General features: G+C 73.6%; 13 non-coding genes across 13 annotated transcripts; all 13 read right to left on the minus strand.

The window, feature by feature from the left end:
* Window positions 1-398: 398 nt before the first annotated feature.
* LOC131493870 (5S ribosomal RNA) lies at window positions 399-517 on the minus strand. Its single transcript, XR_009252949.1, has one exon. It is a non-coding gene; the product is annotated as a 5S ribosomal RNA (ribosomal RNA).
* A 1,125-nt stretch (window positions 518-1,642) lies between these two features.
* LOC131493871 (5S ribosomal RNA) lies at window positions 1,643-1,761 on the minus strand. The gene has a single exon (XR_009252950.1). It is a non-coding gene; the product is annotated as a 5S ribosomal RNA (ribosomal RNA).
* A 1,132-nt stretch (window positions 1,762-2,893) lies between these two features.
* LOC131493872 (5S ribosomal RNA) lies at window positions 2,894-3,012 on the minus strand. The gene has a single exon (XR_009252951.1). It is a non-coding gene; the product is annotated as a 5S ribosomal RNA (ribosomal RNA).
* A 1,135-nt stretch (window positions 3,013-4,147) lies between these two features.
* On the minus strand, window positions 4,148-4,266 carry LOC131493873 (5S ribosomal RNA). The gene has a single exon (XR_009252952.1). It is a non-coding gene; the product is annotated as a 5S ribosomal RNA (ribosomal RNA).
* A 1,143-nt stretch (window positions 4,267-5,409) lies between these two features.
* LOC131493874 (5S ribosomal RNA) lies at window positions 5,410-5,528 on the minus strand. The gene has a single exon (XR_009252953.1). It is a non-coding gene; the product is annotated as a 5S ribosomal RNA (ribosomal RNA).
* A 1,131-nt stretch (window positions 5,529-6,659) lies between these two features.
* Window positions 6,660-6,778, minus strand: LOC131493876 (5S ribosomal RNA). The gene has a single exon (XR_009252955.1). It is a non-coding gene; the product is annotated as a 5S ribosomal RNA (ribosomal RNA).
* A 1,132-nt stretch (window positions 6,779-7,910) lies between these two features.
* Window positions 7,911-8,029, minus strand: LOC131493877 (5S ribosomal RNA). Its single transcript, XR_009252956.1, has one exon. It is a non-coding gene; the product is annotated as a 5S ribosomal RNA (ribosomal RNA).
* A 1,132-nt stretch (window positions 8,030-9,161) lies between these two features.
* On the minus strand, window positions 9,162-9,280 carry LOC131493879 (5S ribosomal RNA). Its single transcript, XR_009252957.1, has one exon. It is a non-coding gene; the product is annotated as a 5S ribosomal RNA (ribosomal RNA).
* A 1,131-nt stretch (window positions 9,281-10,411) lies between these two features.
* On the minus strand, window positions 10,412-10,530 carry LOC131493880 (5S ribosomal RNA). Its single transcript, XR_009252958.1, has one exon. It is a non-coding gene; the product is annotated as a 5S ribosomal RNA (ribosomal RNA).
* A 1,130-nt stretch (window positions 10,531-11,660) lies between these two features.
* LOC131493881 (5S ribosomal RNA) lies at window positions 11,661-11,779 on the minus strand. Its single transcript, XR_009252959.1, has one exon. It is a non-coding gene; the product is annotated as a 5S ribosomal RNA (ribosomal RNA).
* A 1,131-nt stretch (window positions 11,780-12,910) lies between these two features.
* LOC131493883 (5S ribosomal RNA) lies at window positions 12,911-13,029 on the minus strand. Its single transcript, XR_009252961.1, has one exon. It is a non-coding gene; the product is annotated as a 5S ribosomal RNA (ribosomal RNA).
* A 1,132-nt stretch (window positions 13,030-14,161) lies between these two features.
* LOC131493884 (5S ribosomal RNA) lies at window positions 14,162-14,280 on the minus strand. Its single transcript, XR_009252962.1, has one exon. It is a non-coding gene; the product is annotated as a 5S ribosomal RNA (ribosomal RNA).
* Window positions 14,281-15,412: 1,132 nt separating this feature from the next.
* Window positions 15,413-15,531, minus strand: LOC131493885 (5S ribosomal RNA). Its single transcript, XR_009252963.1, has one exon. It is a non-coding gene; the product is annotated as a 5S ribosomal RNA (ribosomal RNA).
* Window positions 15,532-15,711: the final 180 nt, after the last annotated feature.

Genomic DNA, 15,711 nt, shown 5'->3' on the forward strand with positions numbered 1-15,711 from the left:
ACCCCCCCCACCCCTCCGTGCGGGTGCGGGTGCCGGTGTGGGTGGTGTCTCAGGAAAGGTGCAAAGCTGGGACGTGGCTTCCAGCCGGTGCAGTGGGATCTGGCCGGGTGCGGGGAGCGGGGAGCGTGCCCCTCGTGAAGTGCCGGGTGGGGGGGGAGGGGGGGGGTTGTGTGCGGGCTTGGGGTGCGTGGCGGGGCGGGGCGGGGCGGGGCCGGGCCAGGCCAGGCCAGGCTGCTTTGCTGGCCCGGGAGGGGCAGAGGGATCCGTGGCTGGGATGTGTTTGGCCCCAGCAGCCGCGCTCCCTGGGGAGAGAGGGACCCAGGGAGGGAGGGGGGGAGGGGCGGCGGGCGCCAAAGGAGAGGTCAAGGAGGCCAAAGGCCAAAGGCCAAAAGCGAAAAAGCCTACAGCACCCGGTATTCCCAGGCGGTCTCCCATCCAAGTACTAACCAGGCCCGACCCTGCTTAGCTTCCGAGATCAGACGAGATCGGGCGCGTTCAGGGTGGTATGGCCGTAGACGCGGGCGGCTGGCGCTGGGCGCCTCAAGAGCCTGCTCCACGCGTCCCCAGCCCAGCGGGTGCGGCGCTTCACCCGTGCACGCGCCTGCCTGCCTGCCTGCCTGCCTGCCGCCGCCCTCCGCCGCGGGCCCCGGGCGGGTGGCGGAGGCCGCGCAAGAGGACCCTGGCAAGGCGCTGAGGCGCAAGCCCCGGCGTTCTCCGATCCCGGGACTCTTGCAGGCCGCTCCCGGCTTGGCCCCACGCCCGCCTCCGCTTCCATCCGGCACCGCACCGGACCGCACGTCACCGCACCAGGTCGGGCTACTCACTGGCAAGAGGGTGGAAGCGAGCGTGGGGCATCCGGCCGGCCGTGCCTTCCGGGGCCCGCCCCGCCGGGGTGTCGGCGCCTCCTCCCCAGCCCCAGGGCGAGCGCAGCCAGCCACCCGGCCTTCTCCTCCCGTCTGCCCCACCTGGTGCATACCCACCCCGGAGGCGCCAGCGCCCCCAGTGAACATCAACAGCCCGAGCCCGCTGCCCTAGCGGGGCCTCGCGAAATGCCAGGGACCCTGCCTGGGGATGAGGGCTCGAGGGAGGGGAGAGGTCCAGGACCCAGGGAGCCCAGGCGTGTGGCGGAGTGGGAGTCTGGGGTCTCGCGGCCCCGCCCGCCCGCTCCTGGTTCTCGCATCCACCCACCCAGCCCCCACCCTCCAGTCCCCGGGCGCCAGCCTCCGGTCCCGCCCTCACCGCACACCCCCCCCACCCCTCCGTGCGGGTGCGGGTGCCGGTGTGGGTGGTGTCTCAGGAAAGGTGCAAAGCTGGGACGTGGCTTCCAGCCGGTGCAGTGGGATCTGGCCGGGTGCGGGGAGCGGGGAGCGTGCCCCTCGTGAAGTGCCGGGTGGGGGGGGAGCGGGGGGGTTGTGTGCGGGCTTGGGGTGCGTGGCGGGGCGGGGCGGGGCGGGGCCGGGCCAGGCCAGGCCAGGCTGCTTTGCTGGCCCGGGAGGGGCAGAGGGATCCGTGGCTGGGATGTGTTTGGCCCCAGCAGCCGCGCTCCCTGGGGAGAGAGGGACCCAGGGAGGGAGGGGGGGAGGGGCGGCGGGCGCCAAAGGAGAGGTCAAGGAGGCCAAAGGCCAAAGGCCAAAAGCGAAAAAGCCTACAGCACCCGGTATTCCCAGGCGGTCTCCCATCCAAGTACTAACCAGGCCCGACCCTGCTTAGCTTCCGAGATCAGACGAGATCGGGCGCGTTCAGGGTGGTATGGCCGTAGACGCGGGCGGCTGGCGCTGGGCGCCTCAAGAGCCTGCTCCACGCGTCCCCAGCCCAGCGGGTGCGGCGCTTCACCCGTGCACGCGCCTGCCTGCCTGCCTGCCTGCCGCCGCCCTCCGCCGCGGGCCCCGGGCGGGTGGCGGAGGCCGCGCAAGAGGACCCTGGCAAGGCGCTGAGGCGCAAGCAAGCCCCGGCGTTCTCCGATCCCGGGACTCTTGCAGGCCGCTCCCGGCTTGGCCCCACGCCCGCCTCCGCTTCCATCCGGCACCGCACCGGACCGCACGTCACCGCACCAGGTCGGGCTACTCACTGGCAAGAGGGTGGAAGCGAGCGTGGGGCATCCGGCCGGCCGTGCCTTCCGGGGCCCGCCCCGCCGGGGTGTCGGCGCCTCCTCCCCAGCCCCAGGGCGAGCGCAGCCAGCCACCCGGCCTTCTCCTCCCGTCTGCCCCACCTGGTGCATACCCACCCCGGAGGCGCCAGCGCCCCCAGTGAACATCAACAGCCCGAGCCCGCTGCCCTAGCGGGGCCTCGCGAAATGCCAGGGACCCTGCCTGGGGATGAGGGCTCGAGGGAGGGGAGAGGTCCAGGACCCAGGGAGCCCAGGCGTGTGGCGGAGTGGGAGTCTGGGGTCTCGCGGCCCCGCCCGCCCGCTCCTGGTTCTCGCATCCACCCACCCAGCCCCCACCCTCCAGTCCCCGGGCGCCAGCCTCCGGTCCCGCCCTCACCGCACACCCCCCCCACCCCTCCGTGCGGGTGCGGGTGCCGGTGTGGGTGGTGTCTCAGGAAAGGTGCAAAGCTGGGACGTGGCTTCCAGCCGGTGCAGTGGGATCTGGCCGGGTGCGGGGAGCGGGGAGCGGGGAGCGTGCCCCTCGTGAAGTGCCGGGTGGGGGGGGAGGGGGGGGGGTTGTGTGCGGGCTTGGGGTGCGTGGCGGGGCGGGGCGGGGCGGGGCCGGGCCAGGCCAGGCCAGGCTGCTTTGCTGGCCCGGGAGGGGCAGAGGGATCCGTGGCTGGGATGTGTTTGGCCCCAGCAGCCGCGCTCCCTGGGGAGAGAGGGACCCAGGGAGGGAGGGGGGAGGGGCGGCGGGCGCCAAAGGAGAGGTCAAGGAGGCCAAAGGCCAAAGGCCAAAAGCGAAAAAGCCTACAGCACCCGGTATTCCCAGGCGGTCTCCCATCCAAGTACTAACCAGGCCCGACCCTGCTTAGCTTCCGAGATCAGACGAGATCGGGCGCGTTCAGGGTGGTATGGCCGTAGACGCGGGCGGCTGGCGCTGGGCGCCTCAAGAGCCTGCTCCACGCGTCCCCAGCCCAGCGGGTGCGGCGCTTCACCCGTGCACGCGCCTGCCTGCCTGCCTGCCTGCCTGCCGCCGCCCTCCGCCGCGGGCCCCGGGCGGGTGGCGGAGGCCGCGCAAGAGGACCCTGGCAAGGCGCTGAGGCGCAAGCCCCGGCGTTCTCCGATCCCGGGACTCTTGCAGGCCGCTCCCGGCTTGGCCCCACGCCCGCCTCCGCTTCCATCCGGCACCGCACCGGACCGCACGTCACCGCACCAGGTCGGGCTACTCACTGGCAAGAGGGTGGAAGCGAGCGTGGGGCATCCGGCCGGCCGTGCCTTCCGGGGCCCGCCCCGCCGGGGTGTCGGCGCCTCCTCCCCAGCCCCAGGGCGAGCGCAGCCAGCCACCCGGCCTTCTCCTCCCGTCTGCCCCACCTGGTGCATACCCACCCCGGAGGCGCCAGCGCCCCCAGTGAACATCAACAGCCCGAGCCCGCTGCCCTAGCGGGGCCTCGCGAAATGCCAGGGACCCTGCCTGGGGATGAGGGCTCGAGGGAGGGGAGAGGTCCAGGACCCAGGGAGCCCAGGCGTGTGGCGGAGTGGGAGTCTGGGGTCTCGCGGCCCCGCCCGCCCGCTCCTGGTTCTCGCATCCACCCACCCAGCCCCCACCCTCCAGTCCCCGGGCGCCAGCCTCCGGTCCCGCCCTCACCGCACACCCCCCCACCCCTCCGTGCGGGTGCGGGTGCCGGTGTGGGTGGTGTCTCAGGAAAGGTGCAAAGCTGGGACGTGGCTTCCAGCCGGTGCAGTGGGATCTGGCCGGGTGCGGGGAGCGGGGAGCGGGGAGCGTGCCCCTCGTGAAGTGCCGGGTGGGGGGGGAGGGGGGGGGTTGTGTGCGGGCTTGGGGTGGGGTGCGTGGCGGGGCGGGGCGGGGCGGGGCCGGGCCAGGCCAGGCCAGGCTGCTTTGCTGGCCCGGGAGGGGCAGAGGGATCCGTGGCTGGGATGTGTTTGGCCCCAGCAGCCGCGCTCCCTGGGGAGAGAGGGACCCAGGGAGGGAGGGGGGAGGGGCGGCGGGCGCCAAAGGAGAGGTCAAGGAGGCCAAAGGCCAAAGGCCAAAAGCGAAAAAGCCTACAGCACCCGGTATTCCCAGGCGGTCTCCCATCCAAGTACTAACCAGGCCCGACCCTGCTTAGCTTCCGAGATCAGACGAGATCGGGCGCGTTCAGGGTGGTATGGCCGTAGACGCGGGCGGCTGGCGCTGGGCGCCTCAAGAGCCTGCTCCACGCGTCCCCAGCCCAGCGGGTGCGGCGCTTCACCCGTGCACGCACCTGCCTGCCTGCCTGCCTGCCTGCCGCCGCCCTCCGCCGCGGGCCCCGGGCGGGTGGCGGAGGCCGCGCAAGAGGACCCTGGCAAGGCGCTGAGGCGCAAGCCCCGGCGTTCTCCGATCCCGGGACTCTTGCAGGCCGCTCCCGGCTTGGCCCCACGCCCGCCTCCGCTTCCATCCGGCACCGCACCGGACCGCACGTCACCGCACCAGGTCGGGCTACTCACTGGCAAGAGGGTGGAAGCGAGCGTGGGGCATCCGGCCGGCCGTGCCTTCCGGGGCCCGCCCCGCCGGGGTGTCGGCGCCTCCTCCCCAGCCCCAGGGCGAGCGCAGCCAGCCACCCGGCCTTCTCCTCCCGTCTGCCCCACCTGGTGCATACCCACCCCGGAGGCGCCAGCGCCCCCAGTGAACATCAACAGCCCGAGCCCGCTGCCCTAGCGGGGCCTCGCGAAATGCCAGGGACCCTGCCTGGGGATGAGGGCTCGAGGGAGGGGAGAGGTCCAGGACCCAGGGAGCCCAGGCGTGTGGCGGAGTGGGAGTCTGGGGTCTCGCGGCCCCGCCCGCCCGCTCCGCCCGCCCGCTCCTGGTTCTCGCATCCACCCACCCAGCCCCCACCCTCCAGTCCCCGGGCGCCAGCCTCCGGTCCCGCCCTCACCGCACACCCCCCCACCCCTCCGTGCGGGTGCGGGTGCCGGTGTGGGTGGTGTCTCAGGAAAGGTGCAAAGCTGGGACGTGGCTTCCAGCCGGTGCAGTGGGATCTGGCCGGGTGCGGGGAGCGGGGAGCGGGGAGCGTGCCCCTCGTGAAGTGCCGGGTGAGGGGGGAGGGGGGGGGTGTGTGCGGGCTTGGGGTGCGTGGCGGGGCGGGGCGGGGCGGGGCCGGGCCAGGCCAGGCCAGGCTGCTTTGCTGGCCCGGGAGGGGCAGAGGGATCCGTGGCTGGGATGTGTTTGGCCCCAGCAGCCGCGCTCCCTGGGGAGAGAGGGACCCAGGGAGGGAGGGGGGGAGGGGCGGCGGGCGCCAAAGGAGAGGTCAAGGAGGCCAAAGGCCAAAGGCCAAAAGCGAAAAAGCCTACAGCACCCGGTATTCCCAGGCGGTCTCCCATCCAAGTACTAACCAGGCCCGACCCTGCTTAGCTTCCGAGATCAGACGAGATCGGGCGCGTTCAGGGTGGTATGGCCGTAGACGCGGGCGGCTGGCGCTGGGCGCCTCAAGAGCCTGCTCCACGCGTCCCCAGCCCAGCGGGTGCGGCGCTTCACCCGTGCACGCGCCTGCCTGCCTGCCTGCCTGCCTGCCGCCGCCCTCCGCCGCGGGCCCCGGGCGGGTGGCGGAGGCCGCGCAAGAGGACCCTGGCAAGGCGCTGAGGCGCAAGCCCCGGCGTTCTCCGATCCCGGGACTCTTGCAGGCCGCTCCCGGCTTGGCCCCACGCCCGCCTCCGCTTCCATCCGGCACCGCACCGGACCGCACGTCACCGCACCAGGTCGGGCTACTCACTGGCAAGAGGGTGGAAGCGAGCGTGGGGCATCCGGCCGGCCGTGCCTTCCGGGGCCCGCCCCGCCGGGGTGTCGGCGCCTCCTCCCCAGCCCCAGGGCGAGCGCAGCCAGCCACCCGGCCTTCTCCTCCCGTCTGCCCCACCTGGTGCATACCCACCCCGGAGGCGCCAGCGCCCCCAGTGAACATCAACAGCCCGAGCCCGCTGCCCTAGCGGGGCCTCGCGAAATGCCAGGGACCCTGCCTGGGGATGAGGGCTCGAGGGAGGGGAGAGGTCCAGGACCCAGGGAGCCCAGGCGTGTGGCGGAGTGGGAGTCTGGGGTCTCGCGGCCCCGCCCGCCCGCTCCTGGTTCTCGCATCCACCCACCCAGCCCCCACCCTCCAGTCCCCGGGCGCCAGCCTCCGGTCCCGCCCTCACCGCACACCCCCCCACCCCTCCGTGCGGGTGCGGGTGCCGGTGTGGGTGGTGTCTCAGGAAAGGTGCAAAGCTGGGACGTGGCTTCCAGCCGGTGCAGTGGGATCTGGCCGGGTGCGGGGAGCGGGGAGCGGGGAGCGTGCCCCTCGTGAAGTGCCGGGTGGGGGGGGAGGGGGGGGGTTGTGTGCGGGCTTGGGGTGCGTGGCGGGGCGGGGCGGGGCGGGGCCGGGCCAGGCCAGGCCAGGCTGCTTTGCTGGCCCGGGAGGGGCAGAGGGATCCGTGGCTGGGATGTGTTTGGCCCCAGCAGCCGCGCTCCCTGGGGAGAGAGGGACCCAGGGAGGGAGGGGGGGAGGGGCGGCGGGCGCCAAAGGAGAGGTCAAGGAGGCCAAAGGCCAAAGGCCAAAAGCGAAAAAGCCTACAGCACCCGGTATTCCCAGGCGGTCTCCCATCCAAGTACTAACCAGGCCCGACCCTGCTTAGCTTCCGAGATCAGACGAGATCGGGCGCGTTCAGGGTGGTATGGCCGTAGACGCGGGCGGCTGGCGCTGGGCGCCTCAAGAGCCTGCTCCACGCGTCCCCAGCCCAGCGGGTGCGGCGCTTCACCCGTGCACGCGCCTGCCTGCCTGCCTGCCTGCCTGCCGCCGCCCTCCGCCGCGGGCCCCGGGCGGGTGGCGGAGGCCGCGCAAGAGGACCCTGGCAAGGCGCTGAGGCGCAAGCCCCGGCGTTCTCCGATCCCGGGACTCTTGCAGGCCGCTCCCGGCTTGGCCCCACGCCCGCCTCCGCTTCCATCCGGCACCGCACCGGACCGCACGTCACCGCACCAGGTCGGGCTACTCACTGGCAAGAGGGTGGAAGCGAGCGTGGGGCATCCGGCCGGCCGTGCCTTCCGGGGCCCGCCCCGCCGGGGTGTCGGCGCCTCCTCCCCAGCCCCAGGGCGAGCGCAGCCAGCCACCCGGCCTTCTCCTCCCGTCTGCCCCACCTGGTGCATACCCACCCCGGAGGCGCCAGCGCCCCCAGTGAACATCAACAGCCCGAGCCCGCTGCCCTAGCGGGGCCTCGCGAAATGCCAGGGACCCTGCCTGGGGATGAGGGCTCGAGGGAGGGGAGAGGTCCAGGACCCAGGGAGCCCAGGCGTGTGGCGGAGTGGGAGTCTGGGGTCTCGCGGCCCCGCCCGCCCGCTCCTGGTTCTCGCATCCACCCACCCAGCCCCCACCCTCCAGTCCCCGGGCGCCAGCCTCCGGTCCCGCCCTCACCGCACACCCCCCCCACCCCTCCGTGCGGGTGCGGGTGCCGGTGTGGGTGGTGTCTCAGGAAAGGTGCAAAGCTGGGACGTGGCTTCCAGCCGGTGCAGTGGGATCTGGCCGGGTGCGGGGAGCGGGGAGCGGGGAGCGTGCCCCTCGTGAAGTGCCGGGTGGGGGGGGAGGGGGGGGGTTGTGTGCGGGCTTGGGGTGCGTGGCGGGGCGGGGCGGGGCGGGGCCGGGCCAGGCCAGGCCAGGCTGCTTTGCTGGCCCGGGAGGGGCAGAGGGATCCGTGGCTGGGATGTGTTTGGCCCCAGCAGCCGCGCTCCCTGGGGAGAGAGGGACCCAGGGAGGGAGGGGGGGAGGGGCGGCGGGCGCCAAAGGAGAGGTCAAGGAGGCCAAAGGCCAAAGGCCAAAAGCGAAAAAGCCTACAGCACCCGGTATTCCCAGGCGGTCTCCCATCCAAGTACTAACCAGGCCCGACCCTGCTTAGCTTCCGAGATCAGACGAGATCGGGCGCGTTCAGGGTGGTATGGCCGTAGACGCGGGCGGCTGGCGCTGGGCGCCTCAAGAGCCTGCTCCACGCGTCCCCAGCCCAGCGGGTGCGGCGCTTCACCCGTGCACGCGCCTGCCTGCCTGCCTGCCTGCCTGCCGCCGCCCTCCGCCGCGGGCCCCGGGCGGGTGGCGGAGGCCGCGCAAGAGGACCCTGGCAAGGCGCTGAGGCGCAAGCCCCGGCGTTCTCCGATCCCGGGACTCTTGCAGGCCGCTCCCGGCTTGGCCCCACGCCCGCCTCCGCTTCCATCCGGCACCGCACCGGACCGCACGTCACCGCACCAGGTCGGGCTACTCACTGGCAAGAGGGTGGAAGCGAGCGTGGGGCATCCGGCCGGCCGTGCCTTCCGGGGCCCGCCCCGCCGGGGTGTCGGCGCCTCCTCCCCAGCCCCAGGGCGAGCGCAGCCAGCCACCCGGCCTTCTCCTCCCGTCTGCCCCACCTGGTGCATACCCACCCCGGAGGCGCCAGCGCCCCCAGTGAACATCAACAGCCCGAGCCCGCTGCCCTAGCGGGGCCTCGCGAAATGCCAGGGACCCTGCCTGGGGATGAGGGCTCGAGGGAGGGGAGAGGTCCAGGACCCAGGGAGCCCAGGCGTGTGGCGGAGTGGGAGTCTGGGGTCTCGCGGCCCCGCCCGCCCGCTCCTGGTTCTCGCATCCACCCACCCAGCCCCCACCCTCCAGTCCCCGGGCGCCAGCCTCCGGTCCCGCCCTCACCGCACACCCCCCCCACCCCTCCGTGCGGGTGCGGGTGCCGGTGTGGGTGGTGTCTCAGGAAAGGTGCAAAGCTGGGACGTGGCTTCCAGCCGGTGCAGTGGGATCTGGCCGGGTGCGGGGAGCGGGGAGCGGGGAGCGTGCCCCTCGTGAAGTGCCGGGTGGGGGGGGAGGGGGGGGGTTGTGTGCGGGCTTGGGGTGCGTGGCGGGGCGGGGCGGGGCGGGGCCGGGCCAGGCCAGGCCAGGCTGCTTTGCTGGCCCGGGAGGGGCAGAGGGATCCGTGGCTGGGATGTGTTTGGCCCCAGCAGCCGCGCTCCCTGGGGAGAGAGGGACCCAGGGAGGGAGGGGGGGAGGGGCGGCGGGCGCCAAAGGAGAGGTCAAGGAGGCCAAAGGCCAAAGGCCAAAAGCGAAAAAGCCTACAGCACCCGGTATTCCCAGGCGGTCTCCCATCCAAGTACTAACCAGGCCCGACCCTGCTTAGCTTCCGAGATCAGACGAGATCGGGCGCGTTCAGGGTGGTATGGCCGTAGACGCGGGCGGCTGGCGCTGGGCGCCTCAAGAGCCTGCTCCACGCGTCCCCAGCCCAGCGGGTGCGGCGCTTCACCCGTGCACGCGCCTGCCTGCCTGCCTGCCTGCCTGCCGCCGCCCTCCGCCGCGGGCCCCGGGCGGGTGGCGGAGGCCGCGCAAGAGGACCCTGGCAAGGCGCTGAGGCGCAAGCCCCGGCGTTCTCCGATCCCGGGACTCTTGCAGGCCGCTCCCGGCTTGGCCCCACGCCCGCCTCCGCTTCCATCCGGCACCGCACCGGACCGCACGTCACCGCACCAGGTCGGGCTACTCACTGGCAAGAGGGTGGAAGCGAGCGTGGGGCATCCGGCCGGCCGTGCCTTCCGGGGCCCGCCCCGCCGGGGTGTCGGCGCCTCCTCCCCAGCCCCAGGGCGAGCGCAGCCAGCCACCCGGCCTTCTCCTCCCGTCTGCCCCACCTGGTGCATACCCACCCCGGAGGCGCCAGCGCCCCCAGTGAACATCAACAGCCCGAGCCCGCTGCCCTAGCGGGGCCTCGCGAAATGCCAGGGACCCTGCCTGGGGATGAGGGCTCGAGGGAGGGGAGAGGTCCAGGACCCAGGGAGCCCAGGCGTGTGGCGGAGTGGGAGTCTGGGGTCTCGCGGCCCCGCCCGCCCGCTCCTGGTTCTCGCATCCACCCACCCAGCCCCCACCCTCCAGTCCCCGGGCGCCAGCCTCCGGTCCCGCCCTCACCGCACACCCCCCCACCCCTCCGTGCGGGTGCGGGTGCCGGTGTGGGTGGTGTCTCAGGAAAGGTGCAAAGCTGGGACGTGGCTTCCAGCCGGTGCAGTGGGATCTGGCCGGGTGCGGGGAGCGGGGAGCGGGGAGCGTGCCCCTCGTGAAGTGCCGGGTGGGGGGGGAGGGGGGGGGTTGTGTGCGGGCTTGGGGTGCGTGGCGGGGCGGGGCGGGGCGGGGCCGGGCCAGGCCAGGCCAGGCTGCTTTGCTGGCCCGGGAGGGGCAGAGGGATCCGTGGCTGGGATGTGTTTGGCCCCAGCAGCCGCGCTCCCTGGGGAGAGAGGGACCCAGGGAGGGAGGGGGGGAGGGGCGGCGGGCGCCAAAGGAGAGGTCAAGGAGGCCAAAGGCCAAAGGCCAAAAGCGAAAAAGCCTACAGCACCCGGTATTCCCAGGCGGTCTCCCATCCAAGTACTAACCAGGCCCGACCCTGCTTAGCTTCCGAGATCAGACGAGATCGGGCGCGTTCAGGGTGGTATGGCCGTAGACGCGGGCGGCTGGCGCTGGGCGCCTCAAGAGCCTGCTCCACGCGTCCCCAGCCCAGCGGGTGCGGCGCTTCACCCGTGCACGCGCCTGCCTGCCTGCCTGCCTGCCTGCCGCCGCCCTCCGCCGCGGGCCCCGGGCGGGTGGCGGAGGCCGCGCAAGAGGACCCTGGCAAGGCGCTGAGGCGCAAGCCCCGGCGTTCTCCGATCCCGGGACTCTTGCAGGCCGCTCCCGGCTTGGCCCCACGCCCGCCTCCGCTTCCATCCGGCACCGCACCGGACCGCACGTCACCGCACCAGGTCGGGCTACTCACTGGCAAGAGGGTGGAAGCGAGCGTGGGGCATCCGGCCGGCCGTGCCTTCCGGGGCCCGCCCCGCCGGGGTGTCGGCGCCTCCTCCCCAGCCCCAGGGCGAGCGCAGCCAGCCACCCGGCCTTCTCCTCCCGTCTGCCCCACCTGGTGCATACCCACCCCGGAGGCGCCAGCGCCCCCAGTGAACATCAACAGCCCGAGCCCGCTGCCCTAGCGGGGCCTCGCGAAATGCCAGGGACCCTGCCTGGGGATGAGGGCTCGAGGGAGGGGAGAGGTCCAGGACCCAGGGAGCCCAGGCGTGTGGCGGAGTGGGAGTCTGGGGTCTCGCGGCCCCGCCCGCCCGCTCCTGGTTCTCGCATCCACCCACCCAGCCCCCACCCTCCAGTCCCCGGGCGCCAGCCTCCGGTCCCGCCCTCACCGCACACCCCCCCACCCCTCCGTGCGGGTGCGGGTGCCGGTGTGGGTGGTGTCTCAGGAAAGGTGCAAAGCTGGGACGTGGCTTCCAGCCGGTGCAGTGGGATCTGGCCGGGTGCGGGGAGCGGGGAGCGGGGAGCGTGCCCCTCGTGAAGTGCCGGGTGAGGGGGGAGGGGGGGGGTGTGTGCGGGCTTGGGGTGCGTGGCGGGGCGGGGCGGGGCGGGGCCGGGCCAGGCCAGGCCAGGCTGCTTTGCTGGCCCGGGAGGGGCAGAGGGATCCGTGGCTGGGATGTGTTTGGCCCCAGCAGCCGCGCTCCCTGGGGAGAGAGGGACCCAGGGAGGGAGGGGGGGAGGGGCGGCGGGCGCCAAAGGAGAGGTCAAGGAGGCCAAAGGCCAAAGGCCAAAAGCGAAAAAGCCTACAGCACCCGGTATTCCCAGGCGGTCTCCCATCCAAGTACTAACCAGGCCCGACCCTGCTTAGCTTCCGAGATCAGACGAGATCGGGCGCGTTCAGGGTGGTATGGCCGTAGACGCGGGCGGCTGGCGCTGGGCGCCTCAAGAGCCTGCTCCACGCGTCCCCAGCCCAGCGGGTGCGGCGCTTCACCCGTGCACGCGCCTGCCTGCCTGCCTGCCTGCCTGCCGCCGCCCTCCGCCGCGGGCCCCGGGCGGGTGGCGGAGGCCGCGCAAGAGGACCCTGGCAAGGCGCTGAGGCGCAAGCCCCGGCGTTCTCCGATCCCGGGACTCTTGCAGGCCGCTCCCGGCTTGGCCCCACGCCCGCCTCCGCTTCCATCCGGCACCGCACCGGACCGCACGTCACCGCACCAGGTCGGGCTACTCACTGGCAAGAGGGTGGAAGCGAGCGTGGGGCATCCGGCCGGCCGTGCCTTCCGGGGCCCGCCCCGCCGGGGTGTCGGCGCCTCCTCCCCAGCCCCAGGGCGAGCGCAGCCAGCCACCCGGCCTTCTCCTCCCGTCTGCCCCACCTGGTGCATACCCACCCCGGAGGCGCCAGCGCCCCCAGTGAACATCAACAGCCCGAGCCCGCTGCCCTAGCGGGGCCTCGCGAAATGCCAGGGACCCTGCCTGGGGATGAGGGCTCGAGGGAGGGGAGAGGTCCAGGACCCAGGGAGCCCAGGCGTGTGGCGGAGTGGGAGTCTGGGGTCTCGCGGCCCCGCCCGCCCGCTCCTGGTTCTCGCATCCACCCACCCAGCCCCCACCCTCCAGTCCCCGGGCGCCAGCCTCCGGTCCCGCCCTCACCGCACACCCCCCCACCCCTCCGTGCGGGTGCGGGTGCCGGTGTGGGTGGTGTCTCAGGAAAGGTGCAAAGCTGGGACGTGGCTTCCAGCCGGTGCAGTGGGATCTGGCCGGGTGCGGGGAGCGGGGAGCGGGGAGCGTGCCCCTCGTGAAGTGCCGGGTGGGGGGGGAGGGGGGGGGTTGTGTGCGGGCTTGGGGTGCGTGGCGGGGCGGGGCGGGGCGGGGCCGGGCCAGGCCAGGCCAGGCTGCTTTGCTGGCCCGGGAGGGGCAGAGGGATCCGTGGCTGGGATGTGTTTGGCCCCAGCAGCCGCGCTCCCTGGGGAGAGAGGGACCCAGGGAGGGAGGGGGGGAGGGGCGGCGGGCGCCAAAGGAGAGGTCAAGGAGGCCAAAGGCCAAAGGCCAAAAGCGAAAAAGCCTACAGCACCCGGTATTCCCAGGCGGTCTCCCATCCAAGTACTAACCAGGCCCGACCCTGCTTAGCTTCCGAGATCAGACGAGATCGGGCGCGTTCAGGGTGGTATGGCCGTAGACGCGGGCGGCTGGCGCTGGGCGCCTCAAGAGCCTGCTCCACGCGTCCCCAGCCCAGCGGGTGCGGCGCTTCACCCGTGCACGCGCCTGCCTGCCTGCCTGCCTGCCTGCCGCCGCCCTCCGCCGCGGGCCCCGGGCGGGTGGCGGAGGCCGCGCAAGAGGACCCTGGCAAGGCGCTGAGGCGCAAGCCCCGGCGTTCTCCGATCCCGGGACTCTTGCAGGCCGCTCCCGGCTTGGCCCCACGCCCGCCTCCGCTTCCATCCGGCACCGCACCGGACCGCACGTCACCGCACCAGGTCGGGCTACTCACTGGCAAGAGGGTGGAAGCGAGCGTGGGGCATCCGGCCGGCCGTGCCTTCCGGGGCCCGCCCCGCCGGGGTGTCGGCGCCTCCTCCCCAGCCCCAGGGCGAGCGCAGCCAGCCACCCGGCCTTCTCCTCCCGTCTGCCCCACCTGGTGCATACCCACCCCGGAGGCGCCAGCGCCCCCAGTGAACATCAACAGCCCGAGCCCGCTGCCCTAGCGGGGCCTCGCGAAATGCCAGGGACCCTGCCTGGGGATGAGGGCTCGAGGGAGGGGAGAGGTCCAGGACCCAGGGAGCCCAGGCGTGTGGCGGAGTGGGAGTCTGGGGTCTCGCGGCCCCGCCCGCCCGCTCCTGGTTCTCGCATCCACCCACCCAGCCCCCACCCTCCAGTCCCCGGGCGCCAGCCTCCGGTCCCGCCCTCACCGCACACCCCCCCCACCCCTCCGTGCGGGTGCGGGTGCCGGTGTGGGTGGTGTCTCAGGAAAGGTGCAAAGCTGGGACGTGGCTTCCAGCCGGTGCAGTGGGATCTGGCCGGGTGCGGGGAGCGGGGAGCGGGGAGCGTGCCCCTCGTGAAGTGCCGGGTGGGGGGGGAGGGGGGGGGTTGTGTGCGGGCTTGGGGTGCGTGGCGGGGCGGGGCGGGGCGGGGCCGGGCCAGGCCAGGCCAGGCTGCTTTGCTGGCCCGGGAGGGGCAGAGGGATCCGTGGCTGGGATGTGTTTGGCCCCAGCAGCCGCGCTCCCTGGGGAGAGAGGGACCCAGGGAGGGAGGGGGGGAGGGGCGGCGGGCGCCAAAGGAGAGGTCAAGGAGGCCAAAGGCCAAAGGCCAAAAGCGAAAAAGCCTACAGCACCCGGTATTCCCAGGCGGTCTCCCATCCAAGTACTAACCAGGCCCGACCCTGCTTAGCTTCCGAGATCAGACGAGATCGGGCGCGTTCAGGGTGGTATGGCCGTAGACGCGGGCGGCTGGCGCTGGGCGCCTCAAGAGCCTGCTCCACGCGTCCCCAGCCCAGCGGGTGCGGCGCTTCACCCGTGCACGCGCCTGCCTGCCTGCCTGCCTGCCTGCCGCCGCCCTCCGCCGCGGGCCCCGGGCGGGTGGCGGAGGCCGCGCAAGAGGACCCTGGCAAGGCGCTGAGGCGCAAGCCCCGGCGTTCTCCGATCCCGGGACTCTTGCAGGCCGCTCCCGGCTTGGCCCCACGCCCGCCTCCGCTTCCATCCGGCACCGCACCGGACCGCACGTCACCGCACCAGGTCGGGCTACTCACTGGCAAGAGGGTGGAAGCGAGCGTGGGGCATCCGGCCGGCCGTGCCTTCCGGGGCCCGCCCCGCCGGGGTGTCGGCGCCTCCTCCCCAGCCCCAGGGCGAGCGCAGCCAGCCACCCGGCCTTCTCCTCCCGTCTGCCCCACCTGGTGCATACCCACCCCGGAGGCGCCAGCGCCCCCAGTGAACATCAACAGCCCGAGCCCGCTGCCCTAGCGGGGCCTCGCGAAATGCCAGGGACCCTGCCTGGGGATGAGGGCTCGAGGGAGGGGAGAGGTCCAGGACCCAGGGAGCCCAGGCGTGTGGCGGAGTGGGAGTCTGGGGTCTCGCGGCCCCGCCCGCCCGCTCCTGGTTCTCGCATCCACCCACCCAGCCCCCACCCTCCAGTCCCCGGGCGCCAGCCTCCGGTCCCGCCCTCACCGCACACCCCCCCCACCCCTCCGTGCGGGTGCGGGTGCCGGTGTGGGTGGTGTCTCAGGAAAGGTGCAAAGCTGGGACGTGGCTTCCAGCCGGTGCAGTGGGATCTGGCCGGGTGCGGGGAGCGGGGAGCGGGGAGCGTGCCCCTCGTGAAGTGCCGGGTGGGGGGGGAGGGGGGGGGTTGTGTGCGGGCTTGGGGTGCGTGGCGGGGCGGGGCGGGGCGGGGCCGGGCCAGGCCAGGCCAGGCTGCTTTGCTGGCCCGGGAGGGGCAGAGGGATCCGTGGCTGGGATGTGTTTGGCCCCAGCAGCCGCGCTCCCTGGGGAGAGAGGGACCCAGGGAGGGAGGGGGGGAGGGGCGGCGGGCGCCAAAGGAGAGGTCAAGGAGGCCAAAGGCCAAAGGCCAAAAGCGAAAAAGCCTACAGCACCCGGTATTCCCAGGCGGTCTCCCATCCAAGTACTAACCAGGCCCGACCCTGCTTAGCTTCCGAGATCAGACGAGATCGGGCGCGTTCAGGGTGGTATGGCCGTAGACGCGGGCGGCTGGCGCTGGGCGCCTCAAGAGCCTGCTCCACGCGTCCCCAGCCCAGCGGGTGCGGCGCTTCACCCGTGCACGCGCCTGCCTGCCTGCCTGCCTGCCTGCCGCCGCCCTCCGCCGCGGGCCCCGGGCGGGTGGCGGAGGCCGCGCAAGAGGACCCTGGCAAGGCGCTGAGGC

The sequence above is a fragment of the Neofelis nebulosa genome, chromosome 13, assembly GCF_028018385.1.
Source record: "Neofelis nebulosa isolate mNeoNeb1 chromosome 13, mNeoNeb1.pri, whole genome shotgun sequence".
Classification (NCBI taxonomy): domain Eukaryota; kingdom Metazoa; phylum Chordata; class Mammalia; order Carnivora; family Felidae; genus Neofelis; species Neofelis nebulosa.